The sequence below is a fragment of the Protopterus annectens genome, chromosome 5.part1 (assembly GCF_019279795.1).
Source record: "Protopterus annectens isolate FY-2018-M chromosome 5.part1, PAN1.0, whole genome shotgun sequence".
In the NCBI taxonomy this organism is placed as follows: Eukaryota; Metazoa; Chordata; order Ceratodontiformes; family Protopteridae; genus Protopterus; species Protopterus annectens.
In genome coordinates, this window is record NC_056736.1 from 476,345,877 (window position 1) to 476,365,232 (window position 19,356).

Here is a 19,356-nt window from a genome sequence, read left to right on the forward strand (position 1 = left end):
TACAGAAATAAACATCTTCTCACCAAAGCAGCAAAGATTTCAATAGCAAAGTCCCACCTTATCTCCACCCTACTTTATGCCTCTCCAATATATACCAACCTAAGGCAATGTGATCTAAACAAGCTAGAGACCTGCTACAACAAAATCTCCAAATTTGCCACAGGGGCATCCTACCGTAGTCACCACTGTCTCTCACTTGCTGAAATGGGCTGGGTTGAACTCCCTCACCTCCTTCAATGGTATCAACTCTCACTCACCCACAAACTAGTAAACCATCCACTAAATGTCCCATCCCTCCAGAATCTACTCCAACCCTATTGCACCACCAGACCACTAAGATCCGGTAACAAAAATCACTTGCAGATCCCTAAAGCCAATAACTCTGCTAGTGAAGCACTATTCTCTTGCACCATAGCAAAATTATGGAACTCCCTCCTACCCACAATTACCTCCATACCATCATGCACCCACTTCAAAACTTTACTAAAAGCGCACCTAAAAACATGCTGGCTATGCCCTTGTAACTCCCACTCTAATATCACCCACCCCATCCAACCACGACCTTTCTTTCCACTCCACTAACTACCTTGATTATAGCAAGCTCAGATGCTCATAAGCCTAGTACTTATTATACAGCAGGAACTTCTTATTTTAACATTTGTTAATGTCTGTTATGTACTTCACAGATAAAGATTCTAGTTGTCTACTGATGTACTATGTTCTTCATCTGTAAATATGTTGTAAGTAATTGCTATGTAAATTGTTAATTGCTATGTAATCCAGTGTAACTACTGTCTATTTAATTTAACTGTGGAGCTTTTCTTCCCGGGCTTCCGCTGAAAATGGACCTACGTCCAGTCGGACACTCCCAGTCAACAAATATAAATAAATAAATACCTTCTTCACATTTATTCAAAAACAACTCTATAGATGGTAAAAAACTGGGACAAAACACACTAGGCTTCTTATACAAATTAACACCACTGTCTGCAGGAAACATTGTTTTTAACATGACATTACGAGCAAATAAACACAGTTGTAACATAATTTCAACAGGATCTGCTTTAAAGGCAGGTATACAGGAAAGTCCATGGTTTAAAACACTAACCTGTGCAGCTGTAAGCTGAACAGAAGAAATGTTGAAAACTAATGTATTCTCTGCTGCTTCCAACCCTGTTTCTTGTCTGTTCTTACTTTGTAGGATAATTTCCGTTTCCTCTTCTCTCCCCATGGTGGAAAATCCTTGATGGCCACTTGCAACAATGGAAAAAGAGGTGGTGTCACTACAGAACTTGCTGAATGTTTACGTTTAGCTCCTTGGCTCTCAATTGCATCCCAGCCACTATCTCAGCCAAAACAGTGGCCCCTAGGGTTTCCGATGATGTCATCACACTCACAGACGGCAAAGAGGTGCGTCTAGCATCTCGTTCAGAAGATTGACAAGCAGTTTCATTCACAAATAATGAAGCAGCATGCCTATCAGCAACAGAAGCTACATTCAACGTAAAACTCCTGTTTTTATTAACATTAGGTGTTTCACTCAAAACATTATTGTCATCTTTCGGCCAAACAAAAATATGGCCTTTACTAAAGACAGCAAAGTCACGATTCAATTTTTTACCCTTCAGTGTTTGCAGTTTGTTTTCATAAACAGACACATTAGTAAAAATCTCATCAAGTCTCATCATATACAAGTCAGGTACAACTTTCAAAGTCATTTCTTTAAGGAGCACATCAACCTCTTTGGACATTTCATCCTCCATAGGTTTAAAAAAGTTAATTAGTAGGCGCATATAGTTAAAATTAAGCTCTATATTTAACTCCTGCCACTTCCGTAGCATGTCTGGATGAGCAGTTCCTTGTGTAGGCATCCGCAGTACCCTTAATCCTCTGAGCACCATCTTAAAATGCAGAAAGGCTTCAAAATGAAGATGCTGCCATTGGTATCATTTAAGTCTATATAACTTATTATCAAGCTCTTTAAGTCTATTGGCAAAAAACTCAGAGTCAGTAATACTCACTTCTTCCCGAACCTCTCTGTCCCCTAAAGTCAAGGCAAATAAAGGGTTCTTCTCAACATGTATCAAACATAGTAATTTCTAATAGCTAAATTAACCTCTCTGGCAGAATAACACCGTACTTGTAATTTTTGTTGTAATATACCTAAAGCAGTATCTAAAGCCTCATTACTGGTATCTAATCTTGAAGTCCTAAAGACTTGATTCCTAGCTATGTTCTTAAAAACATGTGCAGGATGCTTACTATTGCATGAGGTAAAGTATTCCTTCTACAAGTTTTCCTAAACACTGTGGTTTGTAACCCACTAACATCTTTATATAAATGAACATCTAAAAAATCTATACATGTCACATGTGCATTAACAGTAAACCGCAAAAAGATGGTCGTGGACTCAAGGTAACTAACAAATTAATCCAACTCAGAAATAGTCCCATCCCATAAAAAGAAAATATCGTCCACAAATCTCCTAAAAAACTTCAGTTGTGATGAGTGTCTGTGGACAGAGAAAACAAATTCCTCTTCCCAGTTAGCTATTACAAGGTTGTCATAGCTATTGGCACAAGATGTGCCCATAGCCATGCCAACCTTCTGCAAAATATGCACTCCTCAAACATGAAGGCATTGTTCTTCAAGATAATGTCTAAAAATGTACACATCAAAAAAATAGTGTCATGAGAAAAATCACTATGTCTATGCAAAAGTAAGCTAACTGCCTCAACACCTTCAATATTAGGTATGACTGTAAAAAGTGTATTCACATCAAGTGTGACCAATAAACAATTAGAAACATCATGAACTAAATTATATTCATATAAATCATGAAAACATTCTGTGCATCCCTAAGGATAGTATCTATCTTATTTACTACAGTTCATAAATTATGCTCTATGCTAAACCTACCTGAAGTACTATCCTTTGGAATAGAAAGAGCACACAGGTCTTTAACTACAACGTATGTATCCAGTAAAAACAGCTGTCCTTGATCTATTATTGTAATATTTATCTCCACTCAAGACAAAGACCTTGTTTTAAGAACTGCTTGGTCCCTTGCTCCATTGAAAATTGGTGACCAAACTATCAGGTTTGACAACGACTTTTCATCCCTTGTAACATCCAAAAGAAGAGCACATGTCCCTCTAATACAATCTTTAGAGAAGGAAGGAATGAATGCATGACTCATATTCCCAGCAAGAATAAGACTATCCCAGCCAGAAAGAAAGAAAACTTTTGAATCTCTCTTGATGTATCTACATTTGTCCAAAAAAAGAACCTTTTAAGTCAACCTGAACCCATGGATTCTTCAATGAACTTAAAAAGACAAGCTTCAAAAAAGAGTAGACTATTAAAGGAAAAAAGAAACCCAGAGACAAATGATTATGCATAACTTCACATTTCATGCAAGTTTTTGTTTTCTCATTTCTAAATAATGTGGAATCATACACTGAAGGTAATGTTACTATGTTATCTCCTATTATCTTTCCCACAACAATGCTAACTTCATAAATAATGAATATCACTCAAAATTCAAATAAATCAAAATTGTATCCAACTGCAAACTACTATTTTAGACTTTTATCTCTTTGTATACATGGCATAGCACTAGTGAAATGGTATTAAATCACTTACTCATTTAATATATTTATATATACTCTTTTATATCCTATACTTATTTATTCATGTATGTGCTTTCCTTTTCTGTTTTAGTCCTAGCATCATAGTATTTAATCACTGCAGGAGAGAGAAATGCTTATTGTGTTACTGTTAAGTAATTAAAAAAAGAGGTGACATTTTATTATTATATATACAGTTACTACTTAACTGAACATCTGCAATGTGCTCCATTTAGCTAATACATCTTATAGCTGTTTATGGTTGGTAATTTGGAGCCTGTATTTTAAATATTCATAATTTTACAAGTTATGCTTAAAAACTTCACTTCACTAGAATATTCCTGCCTACTTACTTTTTGGTGGAATTTTGACAACGTTTATGACAAGCTCAAGCTTCTAAAGGCTTCAGTTAGCTCACAGATCCATGAGAAACAATATGTGCTGTCTTCAGGAAGTAGGCTTGACCTCCAAACACGTTTCTCTTCACTGCACTCTAACAGCCAATCAGATTCAAGAATGATCGTTTGAACTGTGTTTTCATTCATTTGGTTATTATTTTTTATCTAAAAAGTGTTCAACGCATATGTTATACTGTAAATAGTGATTTATTTAATCTGAATTACATTCATATTTAAATAAAAATTACAAATATGTTTCTGACAGTGACAGTTTTAAATGCATATTTTTTTCCTGTTTGCTTTAATGACATTACAATCTTGTATTTACTCACAGCAACAAACAATTATTAGGATTAATCAATTCAGCTTAGTCTGTTAAGATAAAAAGAATTTTAAGAAATTGTACACAGCTTCATGTTCTTAGTTTATGCATACATAGTATATTAAATTGAATTGTTCCTTTTGTATGTTTTTTAATGTACATGCAGTTTCCCTTCTGCTTGCTATTAACTTGCTGTAGCTAGGAATTCCCAATAGATGTCATGGGAGGGTTAGTCTGTGGCTTCTATGAGAGATATAGTAAGCCTGAGTATAGTTTATCTATGCAGAAGGTTATTAAAATATACAGTTTTATTTTCAAATTTAGAGTTTTTAAATCATCCATAACAGTTTTGAAAAATGTATTTGCCATAATGAATCAAGGAAACCACTTCAATTTCACTTATAATAGCAGTCTCCATCAAATGGTAATATTTAACATTATATCTATTAATGTCAATGGGTTAAACGACCCCATGAAAAGGAGTAGTGTCAACAAATATTTAATGCTACATAAAGCAAATTTTGCATTCATTCAGGAATCCCACTTAGTAACAGGTCTAAACAAATTAAGCTTTAAGGATTATAAGATTTTGATAAGTTCAAACTTCAACTACAAAAGAAGAGGTGTCCTAATTTTATACAGAAAATCAATGAGAATTCCAGAAATAAGTGACTCAAACTCAGGCAATGATGGTACACTTGATTTAGTCATATTAAACTAGATAAAAAGATGTACACTTTTGCAAACAACTACGGGACATCAGGTATTGGGATTAAAACTGTGAAAAAACATTTAGACACCATAACATTAAAGTCTAAAGGTGAGTTAATATTATCAGATGATTTAAATTGTATCTTGTCCTCCACTGATACAATAAACTCTAACCCCTTCAAGGTGTTACCTGTTACCAAGCACTTGAACAACTACATAAAGGACAGAAATATAATTGACATTGACTGTCTAAAAATATTATCCTCCCTGAAGTATTCTCACTACTCTTACAAATTTGGCACACAGACCAACATAGGCAAAGTCTTTGTAACCAGTTCTTTACTGGCCATAACTGATAATGTAATGTTGACATCATGCCCTATGTCTGACTTTCAATGCAACACGTAATACTGACCCCTTAAACTTCTGCCAACGACTAGCTGCTTATCTAGTAAAAGTGCAAGGATTTAAAGAATGGTTTCTAGATGAAATAAAGCTTTACTTGGATGCAATAATAATGGAAAAATGTCAGATATTATCCTATGGGACACTTTAAAGTTAGACTTACATGGTAAAGTCAAAAGTTGGTATAGAAATAAAAGGAAAGAGTGGGATAAAAAAACTAGTAGACATACAAAAAGAAATTGATGAACTAAAACTAAAACTTACATCAAATGACAAATCTGCATTAGCTGACATATGTAAACTGAACAAGGAATATCAGGATATCATGCAGTATAAAATATCAATAAATCTGGAAAAAAATCAGATTACAATCCTATTCAATTAATCCCAAGAGTATGCACAGGACTGCAATTAGAACTACAATTTAAAAATGAAAAAAGTCATATAAAAGAAATAATATAAACTAGAAATCCTGTTTCTACTAATTTAAACCATTTTCAGGGGATAAATGTTTATCAAGACACAGGCACAAGGAAGCATACGTGGGCACAAGTCTCTTCAGGGCCAGGGAAGAAAAGTGGCCAGAAGAAAAGAAAAGTCTATCAAAACAACAGCAAGTGGAAGAAAAAGAGGAACAGTTAAGTCTATATGAAAGGGCTTTATCTGAAAGTGTTTTTACTGAAAGTGACTTTAAAATTGTAAATTTATCTTGTAGACTATTGAAGAGAGACAAAATTTTTGTCTTAAGCAAAGGTTGGACATTTGTACCTGCATCTAGAGCTCATATTTGTGAAACTGTTAACAATCTAACGGATTATGTGAGACGATTGAATTTAAAGTGTTTTTTCAATAACTGCAATAAGCTGGGGAATGTTTCTCAGTCAAATGTATATCATAAGCCAAGTTCTTTTTAACCCTTCTCTAAGACTGGAGTTGGAGGCATTTCAGAATGTAATAGAAATGCAAATTAGAAATTTATTGTTGAATAAACCTATTAAAAAGTTTTTTAACTTGTCATATGAAGAAAGGCCTGCATTAAATGATTTGAGTAATGATGAAAATATAGTGTTGTTGAAAGCTGACAAAGGAAATGCATTAGTGATGCTTGATAAAAATGTATATCTAAATGCAATTTCTGTTATGTTGCAAGATGATTTTCATTATAAAGAAACAACGTTTGACTTTATTAAAAAATCATATAGGTTTATTGATGCAATTATAGAGGAGTGGTTATGTGAAGATAGAATAAATTCAAAAGAAGCAAGTTTTTTTGTTAAAACAAACCCCACTATTATTAAAATTTAGAAGAAGGATTTGTAATCTGAAAGCTTTGTTGTTTTATTAAAGTATCTGGCGTTTGTCTGGATTTGCATTTATTGGATTCGTGTACCTGGCTAAAGTTTCAGCTTTATCACTGTCCTGACCTTATTTTCTTTTATATTTGTCTAAATGCTCAGAATGTACCTCATATTATGTAGGTATGACCACAAGAGAGTTATACAAATGGATAAAGGAGCATTTATATGCTATTCAAAAAAATGATATTAATAATGCTTGAGGTAAACATTTTATGGATGGTAAATGTAGGGGGACCCCTAAGTTTATGGTTATAGATAGAGTGTTTAATTTTGACATGAAACTATCAGCAGAAGATGAGTTAAAATGGAAAGAATACTGCTGGATAGTCGAACTGAATGTAAGTCACCCTCCTGGAATAAATGAGAAAGACATTTTTAAGGTATATTTTAAAAAGAAAAAAATAAAATGTTAGTATAATAATGACAAACATGGCTTGGAAAATGTGTTTTGTATGGTCATGAACATTTTTATAAGTGTGCCGCTCTTTAAGATAATTGTATAATTGTGCTCATTGATAAATGAGTTTTATATAAAAGGAAGTTATTCCTAATTGGTTTTATTCAGTCTGAGGAAGTTGTGATGATGAAAGCGCTTACTGAATAAGCTGCTGCTGTGAATCTGGAATTAAAGCTGTTCGTATTTTATCTTTTTTTGTGGAATTCGTTGTTTTGGTTTCTCCTTTTTGCTGATAAACTAGAAATCATCAGACTATCAAAGTTACATTTTTTAAAAACATGACAAGAATATTAATAATAATAACTCATCTACAAGTGATGACAAAAGTATAGACAACTTTCTTGCAAATAATGTTCAAAAGAAACTATCCAAACACAATATTAATAATGTAGACAGACCCTTTTCCTTTAAAGAATTAAAGGAACAAATAAAACAAATCTTAAGACAAAAAAGGCACCAGGGCTGGACAGTCTAATTCCAGTATTTTACAAACTCTTACCTGATAACATCTTGAAAAAGTTAAACCTGCAGCAAACATCCCTCCCTCATGGAAATATTCTATTATCTCTAACATCCTAAACCACATAAAAGCCCAATGTTTGCATATCATACAGGCCAATTTATTTGCTTAACATTGATTACAAGATATTTATGTCTATCTTAGCAGACAGATAAAATAATATTTTTTCAATATTAATTCATGAAGACCAAACTGGATTTATCAAACACAGAAAGTTAAAAGACAATGTAACTAGATTACTGACCTTAATAGACTTGGCAAACAAAAAAAAATGAGCTTTCTATTTTAGGCCTTACTACAGAAAAAACTTCTGATTCCCTAAGTTGGCCATATCTGTTTAAAGCTCTACAAAAATACAATTTCTCCCCAAACATTAAAGGATTAATTAAAAAACTATATGAAAAGTCCATAGCCTATGTAAAGATTGGATCTTATCTATCTAGCCCATTTGAAATATTAAAAGGTACTAAACAGGGGTGCTCCCTCCCCATTACTCTATGCCCTGGCTACTGGACCTCTTGTAAATTATGTTAGAAATAATTACAGCATTAAAGGATATAAAGTGTCAGACAAATTATTTCCCAAGATACAACTGTTTGCTGATGACCTACTAATAACGTCAAATGATACTGAAAATTCAATAGATCACCTGTTACATAATCTAGACTTTTTTGCAAATATCTCTGGACTAAAATTCAATCACAGCAAAACTCAGGCACTTCTAGTGAATAAAAATGTTGCTATGAATCTTAGATCAAAAAGAGACATAAACTGGAAGGGCATGCATATTAAATATCTAGGTATCATTATTGAATCTAATTATAAAAATTCACTCACATTTGATTACCAGCAACTTATAAACTTGATTATTAGTTTAATTGACAGTTGGAACAGACTCTTCTTCACATTTGAAGACAGACTAACTTTAATCAAAATGATTCTGTTGCCTAAAATCTTATTCATTGGCCAAGCTCTAATAATTCCCCCACCTGTCAAAATTAAACAGAAAATTAATAACTTATTACTCAAATTCCTTTGGTATCCCCCCCCCAAAAAAAAAAACAAGAATAGTATAGAAAACAGACCTGGTAGTAGTTACTTGGATAAGAAGGAGTTTTAGATCAGTATTTTATGCAAGTGATAATGTCCAGCAGGGTGTGTGTTATTGTGTAAATGACACACGTCCAGGAGTGTTATAAGGCCTGACACTGCAGGCAGAGGGCCTGCATTCTGATAGAATGGTGTTTTTTTACGCAATAACATACATCCTGAAGGTATTATTGTTGTTAGAGAATGGGCTAGTTGTTAAATGTTTGTTTTTTTTAATTAATAAATATATATTTTTTTAAATTTTTGAAGTAAAATAATTCCTCTGCCTAATGTTTCAAACTTGCTGCAATATATATGTAACTGATAGAAGTATTTTAAATCCAAAACTTACATTTAGGAAGTATTTAATATCTATACACACACATGCGCACACACACACACACACACGCACACATGCACACACACACACACACACACATGCACACACGCACACACGCACACATGCACACACACACACACACATGCACATACATTCAGAAGAATCAGAAGAACAGATATACAAACATTTAAATAGATAGAGACCCACATACTTATGCATATAAACACACACACATTAACATGTGCACACACCAAATACAAACCAATTTCAGCATCAGATGTTAAAAATACAAGGTACTGCAGCACCCCACCCTACACACCCACACACACACACACACACACACACACACACACACACACACACACACACACACACACACACACACACACACAAACACACACACTGTCCTTCCTTTCTTCCATTAACTGTTCTTTCTTTTGGTAATATTGCTACATACAGTGTACCTTTAGAAATACATAGGATTAAACTCAGTTTATAATGCCAACCATTAAGAGCTTCATACCTCTTAATTTTAATGAAAATGTTCTGCTGTACTGCCTGTTGTAGCCAGCGCTTGATATCCTTCCCTCTCTCTTTACTTCCGCTTTCATGCATGCAAGCATGCACACATTCACACACACACACACACACACACACACACACACACACACACACACACACACACACACACACACATGAACACACTTTTCTATTTTTTTAATTTACCTTTTGTTTTAATTTTACACTTGATAAACAGCAAAAGAGCTGTTTAGCAAGCGTAAAAAATGGTGGCCTTTGGCATTTTAATTTATGAGCTCCACAGCAATGAACTCATTTTTCAGCAGGAATTACCTGTACATTAACACCCTGCTGGAGAATGTCCATTCTCCAGTCAAAGTGGCAATGTACAGGTCACCCATTCTCTAAACATGAGGTAGTGAAATTTCAAATAAAAACAGTCATGCCCACACCAGAGACATAGCTAACCTCAGTTTATGGTATAAACAAGTGGTAGGCATTTAAACTAGGAATAAAAGAAGTGCTGTAACTACATTGCAACCACATTTGTATAACTGTATAGATGTCTATATCTTCAAGTACTTGCAGGACCTTGAGTGCAGGCTCATTTTTGTTTAGGCATGTAGCACCTGGAAGTGCCTTGTTAATATAGGCCTGTTTTGAACTGTCAAGTTGATAGGATTGGGGTCGAAATTGCCTAAAAAGGCACTAATGGACAGAATACATTCTTGTCTATATGCAGAAGCTTTGGGGAAAGAGGTTCAAGCTGCTGTAGCTGAAGCAGGAAGGTCTATTGACCACCTCCTTCAAGGTAACACAGATTGGAAACCCTTGGAATAACACCATTTTCTGAGCCAATTGTTGGAATAATTTTTTGTATTGCAGCATAATTCTTCATGAGTGCAGGATACTGCTCAAGACTAGTTGTTTTTTAGCCACAGAGACGTGCATCATTCAAGCTGAAGGATCAAAGTTCAATCACTCTTGTATGCTATGACTAGGTTGTATCCTATTTGGGGTGAAGGAATCTAGGGCCCTTGGTGACATCAAGAATTCTTGTATACAAGACAGAGCTGAATATTAGTTTATCTCTGCTCATCCTGGGATGCTGTGTGGGTCAGTATGACTAGATATTGAGTCATTTATAACACAGACATTTTCATATATGACATAAATGACATGCTCGTTTTGCTTTACAAGTTTCTGAATTCTGCTTTGGTGTTTGTGATGAAAACAGTAGTATCTTTAGATTTGTAGTCACTACATAGCAGCTGTGTATTATAATACAGAATAATGTGTTCAGTAACCTGAATTACCATGCAGTTTCATACAAGCTGAATGCAGGATTTCACTTAATGCCAAGATTTAATGTTGTTCTCCCTGCAAAATAGATTTTTTGATTTTAACTTTTGTGCAGCGGTCACTTAGATAATCTGTAAATTTTTGTTATTTGACTTAGCTAATTTACTAGGTAGAATAATGCATTTTGAAATTCTTTCTGAGCCAAATGATTGCTTTTTACTTGTTTTGAGGGTTAGCTGCAGAGAACTCGAGACAACATGCATCAAGTAATGCTTTCTTCACAATAGATCACACATTCTGCCAGAGACACTTTTCATTAATTGGAATTAGGCAGCAGAAAACTCTTAATAACCTAGAGAGATAATAGTTTGAATATACTGTTTCAGAAGGATACCCATGAGTGCAATTTAAGACAAGATCTTCCATTTTCCATTAATGTAAAACAGCTATTTGGCATTCTAAATTCAAAATGCGAGCATCTGCAGTGTAGCAAAATAAGACACTGAGTGTTATTGTTATGATGAGCCACAGAATGTGTGATACTTTTAAATAATGCCAGTAATTAAAAAATAAATACATAAAAATCAAAAATAAAAAAAAAAACAATGAGCAGATAGTGCTGCTGTGAATGTTTTCATAACATAAGGTATTCATATAAAAAATAAGTGAGAAAATCCATATACCTTTCTTGACACACACTGTGAATCTGTCTTAATGAAAGCTACTGTAAAGATTCCTTGAGACACTGTCATGAAAAATACAGATACTTGAACCCATGCAAATTCTGACAGTTGCCCTATCAGGAGGGAACCTTTCAAGTCCCTTACCTCAGGTTTGAGTTTAATCCTTACATTTAGGCCTTGCCATTAGCTATAGTCTGTATTTCCTCTACTAGTTACACAGCTATTTAAACCACAGCATTTCAAGGGTTAAAGAATGTCAGTCTGTCACTGACCCTGTCACCATAACTCAGATAGTGCTACAAAAGTGTCCATGGACATGTTTTTAATCTCTGCTTGTGTCAATGAATTCCAGGTGGATTGCAGGGATACAGAAACCATGACAGCCTATAATCAATTCTGAATTCCAGTGAATCTCCCGAAGATTATTCAGCATAAAACTCATCCTGCAAGACTGGCTTTGGTCGAAATAACATTTATCTAACAGGATGAATATCAGAAGCTGTAAGAATGACAGTTGTTTTTATAAATGTGCAAAAGCAACATTTATAAATGGAAAACAGCAGCACCAAGAAAACATTAGCCTGAGATAATATAAAGGAATTTGAACTTTTTAGGTTGCAAAGCAAAAGCAGAAAGATAAAGAAGATAGCCATCAGACATCATTCATAAGAGATGCCACCAAAAAGCTGCTGTCCAGGCTAGAGCTCATCAACAGCAGAGGAAAGGTATGTTTTCAGCAGCTTCTGAAAAAAGAAAATCCCGCAGAAACTGTACTGCAGCATGCATGGCCTGTGATGAAAGAGAACAAAGAACCCACCCTAGTGGAATTAAGAAAAGTATTATGTAAAATTAAATCAAGGAAAGCAGTAGGCTAAGATAAGGTCACTGCATATATTATCAAAATCTTGGGTGAGTTAGGGGAGAAATTATTTCTGAAGGTGCTCACAGCGGTATGGAGATAATGGCATACCTCATATGACTAGAGGAAAAGCATTATAGTGCCAGGGTACAACAACAAAGGGGGCATTCACAACTGTGGGCAGTACAGAGGTATCAGATTTCTGTCAAACTTCTTCACAGTTGTAGAGGGTGACTAATAAATGAATATGCAGAGAGAAGAAGGTAAAATAGGAGATGAGCAGTTCATATTCAGATCAGGATGAATCACAACTTGCTTGATGTTTGCATGACAGATAGTGTAGATGAAGCTAAAGATGAGGAAACAGTCCAACTGAGCCTTCCTAGACTTAAAAAAAGCATATGACAATGTCCCAAGAAAGTCTTGTGATGGTTTGAAGTACCTGAAACATTGTGTTAGTGTAGTCTATGTACAATAACCTAATGACAAAGGTTCGGACAGTGTGTAGACTCATAGAAGTATTCCCAAATTAATTGAGGGTGCAATGAGGGCTCAAAATACCACATTAGCAAACAGTTTGGAGGGTCATATCAACAAAGCTGCATTGTGTAGAAGATGTCACATTGCAATCAGACACTGAAAATAACTTCTGCAAGTGACAGAGCTCTGAAACTCGACATTATGCTAAATGGTTACTTGTTGCCTAAGCTTATGATTTCAAAGACTACATTATGAGGTAGCAATACCAAATGTGAAGAATTATTGTTGTTATTGTTATTGTCATTATTATTATTATTATTATTAGCAATAGTGAGATTACTAATTTTGAATAAACTGGTGTCCAGCAGAATATAGCAGAGTGTTAAGACTGGGATCTGCTAGTAAGCTTCATCATATAGTCCTTTGTGTGAATTGTTCAACCTTCACCTGCTTACTGTGAGGCACTTGGCAAGTGACTTAAATGAACAACATTTCTTGATCATGCCTGAAAATATGCACTTATGTCTCATGGGTTTCTCCATCAGCAATGAATTAAATACCTTAATAAAATAAAAAAATTGCAGTCTTCTTCTTTTGGCTTTTCCCCGGTTAGGGGTTGCCACAGTGGATCACCTGTCCGCTCATGACTGGCAGTGGAGTTTTACGGTGTTAAGTTGTCAGTCCAATGCCCAACCTTCTACAGAAGCCACACACATGCACACACTCATACCTAGGGCCAATTTGTCTTGCCAGAATGGCTTCAGATGCTAGCAGTGTCTCTCAAAGTATCTGGCATCATCACCAAGTGATAGGCAACTCTGGTTAAATGAGCTAAGTCTCACACAAACATGAGGCGTATATATATATTAATAAGAAAAAAACAAGTTTTACCCTAACTATGCCCTAAGGCCAATTGGGTAAGCACACAATGAGCTTTCTACCAGCAACTCCCAGCTCATATAGATGAAATCATCCCTTTCCTGCCTGAAAAGAGTGCAAATTTTGACCCTCTTAATGTAAAATGTCTGATTTGGAGCCCAAGTGTTGAGAAACCACTAACAGACACCTAATACTAGCTAAGAAACACTAGATGCAATGTATTTAGGTGTATAACAGAAGCCCTTAAAGCAGTTTGAAAATGTAACTTTAAACTTTAAAGAAGTGGAAAAAAAAACAATAAATAGCATACTAAACCTTCTTAGTATAATGAAAATAAGCAAATGTTACTAGATGCTTGTGTCTTTACAGGGCACAGGCATGGTGAACAGCACCATGCAAATTTGCTGAATTTATACAAGCACTGAAAATACAAAAAAACTAACTACTGAGCCCTCTGGTCAATAACACAATTACTCTTGGAGACCCTTTGTGTGCTTCCAAACTCAAGATAGATTAGGTGAACACCTACTGCCATTTGATGAATAATCCAAGTCCTACTAATATAAATGCACAGTAAAAGAGTGTCTGGAGTAAAATGCTGCCACAAACAAACTTAAACTGGAGGAAAGGCAATAGGTAATTTAAGATAACAGTAATTCACTATAGACAGCATATAAAAGTGTGATTATTCAATAAAAGTCCTTAGCTTTGTAGAAATTAACCAAGAGCCACTCAATTGTTCAGAACTTATAAAAGCACTAAAATCAAGGTAATAAGTTCTCAGGCCAGTAAAATAATTCTTTGCAGGGATCTCGAGTATGTTTCCCCAACCTATACAGACCAGGCTACCACCCACTGCCACAAGATGGAAAACCCTCTGTTCTCTTGATGTAAAAACACAGAAATGAGCTTGCTAGAGTGTAACAATATACTACTTTGTCCAACAGCTAGCTAGACAATGAATGTTTACAAGCATACCTCTCAACCATACCAAATTCCTTGTTATTTACTGGTTTTGAGGGCAAAATAATGGGGTGCCACAAATTCCTGAGTGGCCCCTTTAATTCCCAATTGTTTATATGTACAACTTTAAATTTATGGCTGATATCACCACACATAGCCAGGTACAGGGACGTGAGCGATGATGACATCAGCTTTATGAGGCAGTGCCCGAATGCCAGTCTGACTCTCAAAGACACGGGAGATTAAAAAAAAATAATAATAAAAAAAAATTGAGGGCAGCTTGTGGGACTGGGCAAGTCTCACTTTAACTAGACACTGGATATCCATACCCACTTGTCCAGGTGCACAGAAGGATTATTTGGGAAAGCTTCGCTGCTTATTTGTGGCCCTGCTGACAACTGCTGTGGATGCATTTGTTGATGGAGGCAAACAGGAAAAGGAGAACTGTTACAGGTTTATTATACAGATGATGCAACTTGCTCAGACTAGGGAGCCCCCAGCCAGTCCAGATAACAATCCACTAAGAAAATGTTTCGGGGAAAACTGGGTTGTTAAGACTCTAATAGTTTCTGTTTTTTTTTTTCCAGTTTCTGACTAGTTTACTTTCTGCACAAAATCAAACCATCCTTCTTGTTTTGTACCTTATGCCTACAGCCTGATAAGTGTCAGATAATGTTCTGGCTCACTTGTGAAACCCTAAATAAGATACAAAAGGTGTGTGTGTGTGTGTGTGTGTGTGTGTGTGTGTGTGTGTGTGTGTGTGTGTGTGTGTGTGTGTGTGTGTGTGTGTGTGTGTGTGTGTGTGTCTGTGTGTGTGTGTGTGTGTGTGTGTGTGTGTGTGTGTGTGTGTGTGTGTGTGTGTGTGTGTCTGTGTATGTGTAATGGCTTTCCATGGTATTAAAATGGCTTATCAGCTAAATCCCATTAGCTTGTTTTCTATCACATAAAGCATGGCTCCTTAACTCAAATCCATTATACAATGTTATTACTCTTATCATTTGAGTAGTGGAGAACCAGCATTGGAAGGTTTTCTGTTTTATAATATGAAAATTGATGTGCTAATGTGTAAATAAGATGATACAGTGGCTTGCAATGTTTGAAACCAGTAGCTAACCTATTCTAATTTTGCAAGAATGCAAGTGAAATCTACTTGATGTATAAAGAGGATGCATTTTTTGTATATTATAGCTCTGTAGATGGAAACATGCTTCAGGTATCCTTTTTAAAGTCAGCGTAGGTGCACAACCTTATTTATTTATTTTGCATTTGTTTACCGGGAAAGTCCAGCCGGACATATGTCCTTTTTCAGTGGAGGCCTGGGGAGAAAACCTCCAAGACATAAAGTGCATAGTAACAAAGATAACAGAGTAGGTAACACAATAACATTGGAAATATAAATCAATCAGAGTATTTGTAGTTACATTCAGAGTACCAGAAGTTAAACAATGACAATAGATAATTATGCAAAGACATCTAGTTTGGCAGATGTAGTGATTATAATAAATATTTACAAAGAGATATGTGCAGTCAGCACAATGCTTATCACAGTGGTCCTATACAGTTAGGCAAGAAGGGTTAATAGAGAAGTTAATGAATAGAGTGGAGCAGAGGAGTGAGCTATCCAGGGGAGCTGCAGCAACAGAGCCAAGAATTTGCAAGGTGGGTTTTTAGGAGTTTTTTTAAACTGTACTGTTGACGAATTGGTCACTAGTGAGTTTTGTATGTTGTTCCAAAGCTTGGAAGTATAGTTGGAGAAACTGGATTCACCAGTTGAGTTTTTAGCTTTAGTGACTTGTAGAAGTAGTTTATTATTAGAGCGGAGGGATCTTGAAGTGGAGTAGGGTTGTATGATGTCTTTGAAGACTGGGGTGTTTTCTGGGTGGTGGAGTATTTTATGTGCTAAGATTAGTTGATTAAAATGTAAGAGTTGAGGGGGTTCAAGCCATTCAAGCTGTTTGAGGGATAAACCGTGATGTGACGTGTAAGATGCGTTGGTGACAAATTTGGAGATCTTATTATAACAATCTTCAAGATTGGCAAGATCTGTTTTTCAGAGGTTGGTTAAGATTGGGGATGCATATAAGAGTGCTGATAAGAGGTGTGTTCTGGCAATTGTGACTTTTGTACTACTTGTTAGAAATTGGTTATTTCTATATAGGAGGCCAAGGTCCTTGTGACATTTTCTGATGGTTTTGGCTATATGGAGATCAAATTTCAGGTTATTGCCAATTGTAAAGCCAAGCAGTTTGGTTTGGGCAGTTGGAGTGATCATTGTTTTATTTTTGGAGAAGACGTGGAAGGTTACAGAGGGTGAGGTATTCCTAGTTGGGAAGATGAGCAGATGTTTTGTTTTATTGGGATTTAGTATAAGCTGGTAGCTGGTTAACCAGGTTTCTACAGATAAGTAGGAGTGTTGGGAGATGGTTTGAAGGTCATTGAGGGAAGAGGCTCTTCAGATCAAAGTAGTGTCTCAGTGTATTGAATCATGCTGGCATGGAGTGCAGCAGAATGAAGCTGACTGGTAATGAAATAGAAAAGAAGGGGTCCTAGGATGGAGCCTTGTGGGAACCCTAAGGTGACTGGGAGGAGGTGTGTGACGGATTATTGCCAATGGACAGCTTGTTGATGGTCTGCTAGGAAGCTTTGAAACCAAGTAATAGCAGGGTTGCTGAGGTTAAGGGTGGAGAGAACACTAATGAGTTTGCTATGGTTGACCATTTCAAAGGCCTTTGACAGGTCAAGGAATATGGCTAACACAAATTGGGAATTGTTTCTGTGCTGGTTAACCTTGTTTGTAAAGGACAGTAGGGCTGTTGTGGTACTATGTAAAGGATAAAAACCATGTTGGGTATGGCATAGGAGATTGTGTGATAGGTTCATAAGTTCATCGGTGTTTACTAGGCTAACAACCACAAGGGCTTTTTTAAGTCTAGGCATGCATCCCATATCTCTGACAAGTTCTGATACCCTTGATAAGTGTAAGCATGGACCTGGGAGATGAACCATTTACAGGTTACCTGTGTCCATTAGAGACATAGGTGCCAAACCAGGTATGAATTTCTGGTCTCCCACCCAATTGTCCAAGTTGCACTTGAATTGGCTTAGGGAGGAACTCTGCTTCACATGGATAGAGAGCCTGTTCTATAGACAGGATAGTCTCTGGCATGCATAACTATCTCTCCAACAGGTCATATTTATACCATAGGCAAGGTTTAAGTCTTTAAAATGGGTAACTCTTGCGCTATTTGTTTTATGGATATGCAGGAGGTCCATCAGAGTGGTGTCTGACAATGCCTTGTATGCCAGGCATAGATCTCCCTGCAAAATCCTGTAGGAGACAGAATATAGGATAGGGCCTTGAGGTGGTCTGCATAGGAACTATTACTTAAGCCCTGTATTCTTTTAGTGAGGAACCTCTTTGGACATTTCAATTATTGGATATGCCTGGTTAGGTACATACCAAAGGGTGCATTGTACTCAATGATAGGTCTGATGAATGTTGAATAGAGTGGAACAATGACTTCCTTGGACATAGATGTCATACCTTTGTTTATAAGTTGCACAGCATAGAATGATTTTATCACCATTGTAGACACATGATGATCAAAGGCTCGATGACTATCTATGTGTATCCCTATGTCCCTGACTACTGGGTCAGCTCTAAGGGGTGTGTTGTCAATATAATAGCAAGGATGGGTGACTACCAAAGGATACTATTATGCATTTCTTGGCATTTAGTTTTAGTTCATGGCTCTGACACATGTTGTTTGTCTGTGTTAGCCCCTCCTGGAGAACATTTTTCTCAATGTGAGATTCAATCACAGCTCCTAATTTGCAATCATCTGCAAATTTCGTCAGCCAAAGACCACTGATAGGACAGGAGATATTCCATGAGTTGGGTGTGAATGACTCTTTCAAGTATTTTAGATAGGGGTGAAAGAAAGGCAATAGGGCAATAGTTAGTTCACAAGAGCTACCTCCTTTGCGCAGTGGTAGAATGTGAGAAATCTTCCAGATAGAAGGGACATATGCTTCTGTTACTGATCTGTTTATGTGTATGGCTATTCTGTAAGAGATAACTTCTGCTGCAATTTGTAGATATTCTGCATGGAGATTATCAGCAGCTAAGGTAATTGGCTTTAGTTTTTTCAGGGTTTCTATTACCAGATCAAAAGGCCGTGATCACGAATACGAAAAGAGCGACACGGATTGTGCGAAAGATGGAAACGACGAACATCCAAAATAGCAAAAATTTAAATGTCGAAGTGCAATTGTTGGCCCGTCTGCGATATAGTTCTGTAAGGTAAGTGTGCAATAGATAGGACTTTAGGGTTAGGTAATGGGTTAAGGTAAGTGGATAGATAGGTAATGTATGTAGGATTTAGTGTAGTGTTAGAAGTATGGATTTATTTAACTGTATGTATGTGTGTCATTTATTTATT